Below are 8887 nucleotides of genomic sequence, written 5' to 3' on the forward strand. Positions count from 1 at the left end.
CCCGGGCAAGGGCTGTGGCTCCTTGTCAGCTCTTCAGTCTTTAATCACACGTTTCCACCGTCTCCCAATTTACTATTCTCGGAGAATAAATCTGCCTTTATAAACTCTTCCACATTAAAAAAAAAAAAAAGTGATCCATGAATAAAAATAAGGATGAAAACTATAAGTGGCTGGAAAAATTGGTTGGGAACAGAGCCTGTTTCTTTCACACTTGCTTCTGTGTCCTTGTTTTGTGGCGTTGAGGCGGTTCTGACTCATAACAACCCTGTGTTGGATTTCCGAGGAGTGACTGGTGGGTTTGAACCACAGACCTTGTGATCAGTCCAGCTTCCTTTGTGACTGTTTAAAGAGACTTGGCACAGTATGCCTAGAGCACGTGGCCCTGAAGGTGTTTTCCTTGGGGTGACTGAGCCCCAGAGTCGGTGGTGGTTTGTGTCTCCTGACGCCAGCCTCTTTAGGAGTCAAGAGGCCAAAGCCACTGCCATTGAGCCAATTCCAACTCACAGCGGCCCGGGTTAGGGTTTCCAAGGCTTTACGGGAGCAGACAGCCTCATCTTTCTCCCGCCAGCCTTGCGGTTACCAGTGTACTGCTTATCCTATGGCTCTATAGGCCCCCTTTCTTGCCCTAAAGTCACACTAAATACATATGCACCATTTCCAATTTACCTACAATCTCAACTGAGAGACACGCTTCGGAATGGATCTTGTTCCCAGCCCGGGAACTGCCCATAGTGAAGACTGATAGTCAATCCAGTCATATCATTAAAACAGGGAAAGAAGGCTACGTCTCTTAAATGATACGGACGCTGACTGGCTGCTTGGGTTATTTTTTAAGTGGGGCAGACAGGGAAGACACTGAGTCTGCTGAAACACAAGCCTAACCAGGTTCCACTGTATGAGGGAGGCCAGATGGTGTCTGATCCGGATTCCGAGAGGGATTCAGGAGTCTGGGGGTTCCCGTGTAGACGCATTTTCTGGGAAGACCCTCATGTTAGCTCAGCAGATGACAGGAAACCCCAGTCTGTCACCTTCAGGGCTTATGGAGACCAGAGCACTTGGACTGGTCTCTCCCCCAATTGAGAATACCAGGCCCAGCTTTGATTCTGAGAAGATAAAACGCTGAGCAAATCCTCAAAGGCTTACAGTAGAGCAGCAGGAAGGAGAAAATAGCGAAGAGATTCCGTTCGGGCGCGTCCTGTTGGAATCCTCACTGGCAGCACCTTTCCATGTTGTCAGACCCATTTCTCTACTGAAAGCTGAACGGAGATGCACTTTCACAGCTAACCCTTGAAGACAGAGTAGCCAGGGGGCCAGGTCCACAAGTGGTCAGGTCTTGTCCCTGACGGCTCAGCCCAGCAGGACTTCAGGAAACCAGAGTCAAAAATCAAACCAAGGGTAACTCGTGATACTGTAGTGAATAATGCTTATCAGGATGGATTATGAGGGTTGGAAATGCAAAAGTAGACGTTTTGAAACAAGGAAGGGAGTAATTCATTCTACAGGCTAGGAGCGGAGCTATCTGGGACCATCAACGGAGAAGAGCCGAGAGCGGGACCCTACCCAGAGAAACAGAGATGCCTGAGATGGAGACAGACGATGACGTGGAGTAATGAAGTGGCTGGGGACTTTGGATCCAGAGAGGGAGAGGGACTGTGGGTGGAAAACTGGGGTGGGGGTGGGGAAGTGTAGGGGGCAGGTTTCTAGGCTATACCCTTTGGTCGGTTGATGATGCATGGAGGGGATTGGAACCATGTCAATGAAATGATATACGATGGAATGAATGTAAAACTAAAGTTCTCTCATGTAAACTACCATATAATTCACAATAAAACATTTTTTAAAAAAATCAAACCAAGCCTGTTGCCAAGGAGCCCCATCCAACTCTCTCGGCAACCCCACGCGTATGCGGGTCAAAGTTGAACTGGATTCCACAGGTTTTCAGTGGCTGGGTTTAATGAAGCTAGTCACCAGGACTTTCTTCTGAGGTACTTCTGGGTGGATTCCAACCTCCATCCAACCTCTTGATCAGCAGCCGAGGACTTTAACCATCTACACCACCCAGAAGCTTCACAAAACAAAACAGAGAAGGGCAAACGGCTGTGTCCAGGGACTGACACACTCAACAGCAGTGGGGACATCACCAGGCGAATCCCGCACTCCTATCGAGATGGAAAATGGCTCGTTGGCCAGGATCCCTGGGCCCTCACACCACATCCAGCCCGGAGTCATTTCTAGACACATCCCACTAATTGTGGGGAGAGAGGTGCCAATGATAGGTGCAGCCTGCTTACTCTGATGGCCACGGGTATGGCCCACCCCAAAGCTGAGCTGAGGCCTGACTTCTAGAAGGCAGGCCTGGAGAAGCCCCAGCTCAGGGAGGGGTGGGCATCAATGTTGGCAGACCAATCCAAAGGGGGGTCTTCCCAGGACACATGCTCCTCCTGCCTCTGGCTTGTTCTCAAAATCACACTCTCATTTTGACGATGGTGAAACAGCCCTCTGTAGCCTGTCCATTCTTTCAAGAACGTCCTTCTCTGGCAGGCACCCATGGCTTTACAGTTGGGGTGCTCCCACCCCACCACCGGTCACAACTTCTGGTTCAGTGTGGTCAGGAGGCAGACGCTGGCTTTGTGTTGAGTGCTCCCAGGCACTTGGGGAAGGGCCGTCTGCTGGTGGAGCCATCTCGGTGAGCTCAGCCTGCAGTGGACAGCAGTGATTTCATTGCCATCCCCAAGGTCACCAGCCCCCTGGTGGTGCGGTGGTGAAGCTCTTGATTGCCTACTCACCAGCTGCTCCACAGAAGAAAGATTCTGTGACAGACACTGCTTGTGTAATGATGATACACAGACTTGGAAACTCTTGGATCCGTTCTGCTCTGTCCTTCAGAGTGACCGTAAGTCAGAATTCCCCACGCTGTGGCATTTTCCATTGCCTCATATGCATGTGAAAGCTGGACAGTGAGTAAGGAAGACCAGAGAAGAATTGGTGCATTTGAGTTATGGTGTTTTGGGAAGAATATTGAAAGTACTGTGGACTGCCAGAAAAACCAAATCTATGTTGGGAGATGAACAGCCAGAATGCTCCTTAGAAGCCAAGGTCGCTGTGGGTCAGAACCGACCCGAAAGCACCTCACAAACGTAACAAAGTTGGAATCAACTTGGTGGCGGATATAGTATAAGAGGCTCGGAGTCTTCCAAAGCTTTAAAAGCTACAGGAACCCTGATAGCGTAGTGGGTTATGTATTGAGCTGTGAAGCACAAGGTTGGCAGTTCGAGCCCACCATCAGCTCTAAGGGAATAAGATGAGGCTCTCTACTCCCGAAACCGTATACAGGGACAGTGTGTGACAGTCAGCACATACTCACCACCACCAGGGGTTGGTTCAGTTGTCTGCAATTTACGTCACATTAACGGTCACGTAGAGCCCTGGTGGACTAGTAAATGACTCTCTGGGCTGCTCTGTGGGGAAAAGATGAGGCTTTTACAGCCTTGGAAACGCTCTATAGGGTTACTGAGTCAGAGTCGACTCAGCAACACACAATGACAACAAGCAAAGTCAAGCACGAGTTGTTCAGCGTTGCTAATCCATGGCCTTAACTGTATTCATCATCTTTATTGGAATAATAATAGCCGAAATTTGTAGAGAACTTGTTATCCTCACAGTTTGGTTGCTGTTAGCTCCATTTTACAGATAAGGAAACCGAGGCACAGAGCTCCCCAGTCACCCAGTATGACATGAGCCTGGGCATGCGTGGGCTCTGGAGTCGTGGTCATGAGCACAGGGGAATGTCTTCTCTGTCTCGTGGGTTTCATGAGTGGTGGCAATTCCACGTGAGCATCGGGGATACTACCTGGGCTTTTCTTCTTGTTTCTCATCAGCACCAAAGTGACGTCGTGCCTGCAGCTGGAAAGGGGGTTCCCAGAGTGCAAAAGCAGGGCAGGGGAGCACGTTCCAACACAATAAGGCCAAGAGCGCTAATGTACGAGTGGGTTTTGAGAAAGTAAAAAGCTACTGGATGTGTTCATTTTGAAGATGAGAAATAAGAAATCGGCGTTATAAAGCTATGTTAAGTTAATATCCTTGGTTTATGTGGAGCAAGCAAGCCATTGCCAGAAAGCCCAGAGTCTGGGTTGTCTGCTGTACAGACAACCAGATGAGGCCACCAGGTGGGCACGTCCACCAGCAACTCAGAGAAGCAGGAAGAAAGGCCAAGCTGCTGTTTGGCAGAAAGCCACATGCCCCTTCCTACCTCCTGACCTCTGCAGTGGTTTGAGTTTGAACCAGAGAGCCCTGCTCTTACCCCGAGGACCTGTCACTTCTTATACTTTGCTTTCTTCCCCAGTGGCCACTGGCTGCCGGCCGGCATCTGCGGTGGTTTATGAAGGGAGCTGGGCACAACTGCAGACCGACTGATTGTTTATGTTCTGGCTCTCAGATGCATCCGAGTCTCCCGCCATTCCGGGGAGAGTATGTGAGGTCACGGAGAGAACGAGGGAGATGACCCCACTGGCAAGGTGGGGGAAGGGACAGGGCTGGCCAAGGGGTTGAGGTCAGTGTGGCCAGATGGCCTGTCCCTGGGGGCAGCCCCAGACGGCACCAGGACATGAGCCTACTGGGCAGTGGGCATCAGAGTGACCATAGACGGTCCCTGGACAGAGGGACCTGTCCCACTTCCCTTTGCACTGTCAGATTCAGGGAATCCATCATTTAACCCTTCCTTGGAGACGCTGACCTGGGTAATCAGTCAGTATAGCTGTTCTATGGTGAGTTGCTCTAGCCAGTTTTCAAAGGGTTCCTCCCTAGACAGTCACTTGGATCTGGGCAATCTGTTGACAAGAGGCTGGGAAAAGCAATGGTACAGTCCCCACCGGTGCTTCTGGGAAAGGATGTCTTCGAAGTGCTCCGACATTTGGACCCCATCTTCTGTGTGATTCACACTCCTTTAAAAGCCACTACGTCAGTCCATGGATGTTGCAAGCAGTTAAGCACTGAGCACCACTAGTCAAAATATCGGTGGTTTGAACCCACACAAAGAGCGTCTAGGAAGATAGACCTAGAAATCTACTTCTAAAAGGTCAAAAACAAAACAACAACAACAAAATCTCCCACAAAATCCAAGCACATTGTCATTGAACCCATTCCATGGAGACAGTCTTGAAAACCCTGTGGAGCAATTCTGTTCTTCATACATAGGGTCACGGTGAGACAGAATCAACACAGCTGGTCAGCAGCCCACAAAAAAACAACAACAAAAGCAAAGTAGGAGCTGCTGCCGTTTGGCACAGGAAAAGAAGACATTCCAAAAGATATGGGACATGGCACTTACTCAGTCCAGTGCGCAAAAAATGAATCATCATGGCATTATCAATGACCTCTCTGGAGTAAAGTTAGATGCCTTACGCCATAATATAAATAAAAATGAACTTTCGTTAGATTAAAAATCCAAAGACTAAAAAAAGAAAATTAAAATACAAGAAAAAACCGAGCACTGGCCTGTGCATTTGTCCTCCTGTGGAGACTGGTGTGTTTCTGTGATGCTGGAAACAAGGCTGCTGGTATTTCAAATGCCAGCAGGGTCACCATGGTGGTGGACAGGCTTCATTGGAGCCTTTGGACCGAGACAGACCAGGAAGAGGACCTGGAGATCTATTTCTGAAAAGAGCAGTCAGTGGAAACCTTGTGGATACAGTAGAACACTGGCCATTTTAAATCAGATAATCATATGATCCACTCTGCAGGCATAACAAAGGAACAACGTCACATTTACTGTCAAAAAGAACACCAAAAGATACATCCTGAAGGACAGTGATTTCAGTGGTAGGATAATAGCCATATGCCTCCCAGGAAAACCAGATACTATTCAAATTTACACACCAACCACTTATGCCAAAGAGCAAGAAATTGAAGATTTTTATCAGCCTTTGCAGTCTGAAATTGATCAAACATGCCTTCAAAATGCATTGACAATGACTGTTGATTGGAAAGCAAAAGTTGGAGACAAAGAAGGATCAGTAGTTGGAAAATAATAGCTTTGGTCACAGAAATGATGCTGCAGATTGCCTGGTAGAGTTTTGCAAGACCAACAACGTATTCATTGCACAAATGGCAACTATACATAAAGGCCACATCAGAATGAATACACAGGAATGAAATCAATTACATCTGTGGAATGAAAAGATGGAGAAGCTCAATATTATCAGTTAGACCATGGCCAGGGGCTGATTGCAGAATGGACTATCAAGTGCTCAGGTTCAGGTTCAAGTTGAAATTGAAGAAAATTGAAACAAATTCACAAAGAGCCAAAGTCCAACTGTGAGTATATCGTACCTAACTTTAGAGACCATCTCAAGGATAGAATTGATGGACTGAACACTAATGGCTGAAGACCAGACAAGTTGTGGGATGACATCAAGGACATCATACATGAAGAAAAAAAAAGATCATTCAAAAGAAAAGACCAAAATGGATGTCAACAAGGAGTCTGAAACTTACTCTTGAACACAGACTAGCTAAGGCAAGTGGAAGAAATAATGAAGTAAAAACCGTTGAACAGAAGATATCAAAGGTGGGCTTGAGAAGGCAAAGTAAAGTATTATAATGAAATGTGTAAAGAGTTGGTGTTAATAAAACAAAAGGAAAGAACATACTCGTCATTGCTCAAGTTGAAGGACTTGAGAAAAAATTCAAGCCTCAAGTTGTTCTACTGGAACATTCTTCTGTACTTTCCCAGAGGACAGACACCATGATCAATTGGCATAACATAGTCCACAAAGACAGGGTTCTTCACATACTTTGAGGACTAGCAAATGGGGTCTTAAAACTCATGAGTGACAATCTATTGGTCTGTCTCTGTCTGGAGGTAAACAGAGTGATGAAAGTTGTAGGCACATGGAAACATTTAGTCTCATGGGTAAAAGGACAATATGAAGGTCCGTCTCCACGACCCTGGGACCAGAAGAGCTAGATGGTGCCCGGCTACCACCGCCAGCTGCTCTGAAATGGATCCCATTTGAAGGTCCCGGATAGAGTGGGGAAAATGTGGAACAAAACTTAAAATGATTAAGAAAAAGACTGGACTGAGTCATAAGAGACTGTGGCCCTTAACCACCCTCGTGGCCGGTTTTCAGCCCAGCAGTTAATAGGTATACAGGAGACAGCAGCATTAGGAAGGGACGTTCATCATGGAGTCGTCAATCATTCAAGATCAAAAGGTCAAGGTTGACCTAAGGATAAAGTGGTGAAGGGATGAGAAGGAGGTGGAATGGGACTGACTATGAAGCACAGGGAGGAAGCGGGCTAACTGTTGGTACATGGAGGAGATTGCAGACATGAAACAAAGTGTATAATTTATTGAATGTACAACTGATCATCTCTGTAAACTTGTACTCAATTCACAATAAAAAGTGTTTTGTTTTGTTTTTTAAAGAAATACAGAGTCACTCTACCAAAAGAGTTGATCAACATTCAACCATTTCAAGAGGTAGCTTATGATCAAAGACGGATGGTTCTGGAAGAAGAAGAAGAAGCTACTGAAGGCATTGGCAAAACCAAAATCCATTACTATCCAGCTGGTTCCGACTCATAGAGACCCCAAATGGGCTTCCAAGGCTGCAAATCTTCACAGGAGCAGAAAGCCTTGTCTTTCTCCTGTGGAGTGACTTGTGGTTTTGAACTGCTGACCTTATGGTTAGTAGGCAAATGCTTATCCTACAGCGCCACCAGGGCAGGGCTCTAGTATCGGGGGAAAAGCCAATTGACACAATCTAACAAATTGCTACAGCTCTGAAAGCATTGGAAGAGATCCATATTTGTGCCCGTTCAGAATGCAGAAATCTCACTAATATCACACATCAGTAAAATTTTGCTGAAGATAGTCCAAAGACGGTAGCAGTACATTGACAGGGAGCTGCCAGAAATTCAAGCTGGATTCTGAAGAGGACGTGGAACAAGTGATATAATTGCTGACGTCAGATGGACCTTGGCTGAAAGCAGAGAATACCAGAAAGATGTTTACTTGTCATTTACTGATAGGCAAAAGCATTCAACTGTGTCGATCATGACAAATTATGGATACCATTACACAGAATGGGAATTCCAGAACACTTAATTTTGCTCATGTGGAACCTGTACATAGACCAAGAGGCAGTTGTTTGAACAAAGCAAGAGAATACTGCCTGGCTTAAAGTCAGAGCAGAGTGCTCCAGAATTCTATGTTTTCATCATACTTATTCAATCTGTACACTGAGAAATAATCTGAGAAGCTGGATTCTATGAAGAAGAACATGGCATCAGGATTGAAGGAAGACTCATTAACAACCTGCGATATGCAGGTGATACAACCTTGAGTGCTGAAAACAATGTGAACTTGAACCGCTTAGCGCATGAAACTCAAAGACTACAGCCTTGAGTATGGATTACACCCGAATATGAAGAGAAATTCATGCAACTGAACAAATAAACAACATCATGAGAAATGGAGAAAAGATTGGAGTTGTCAAGGATTTCATATTACTTGGATCCACAATCAATGCCTATGGAAGAAGCAGTCAAGAACTCAAATGGAGGACACCCCGCCCCTGGCTCCAGTATTGCTGCTGGGACCGCAGGTCTGTGGCGAGCTGTGGATGCCGGCCTCTTGTTCCGCAGGATGCAGTTTGTCAAAGTTGTCAAGAACAAGGCTTATTTCAAGACATACCAAGTGAAATTTAGAAGATGACAAGAGGATAAAACTGATTACTGCCCCCCCCCCCAAAATATAGGATAAGAATAAGTATGTTGTTGTTGTCAGGAGCCATCGAGTTGGAACCGACTCATAGCGACCCCATGCACAGCAGAACGAAACAATGTCCAATCCTGGGCCAACCTCACTACCGCTGCCACACTTGAC

General features: G+C 46.5%; 1 pseudogene; it reads left to right on the plus strand.

Annotated features, from left to right (window-relative positions):
- The first annotated feature begins 8641 nt into the window (after positions 1-8641).
- The window catches only part of LOC102821315, a 1843-nt pseudogene continuing 1597 nt past the window's right edge, over positions 8642-8887 (plus strand).

Source organism: Chrysochloris asiatica, unplaced genomic scaffold (assembly GCF_000296735.1).
Source record: "Chrysochloris asiatica unplaced genomic scaffold, ChrAsi1.0 scaffold00132, whole genome shotgun sequence".
Lineage (NCBI taxonomy): Eukaryota > Metazoa > Chordata > Mammalia > Afrosoricida > Chrysochloridae > Chrysochloris > Chrysochloris asiatica.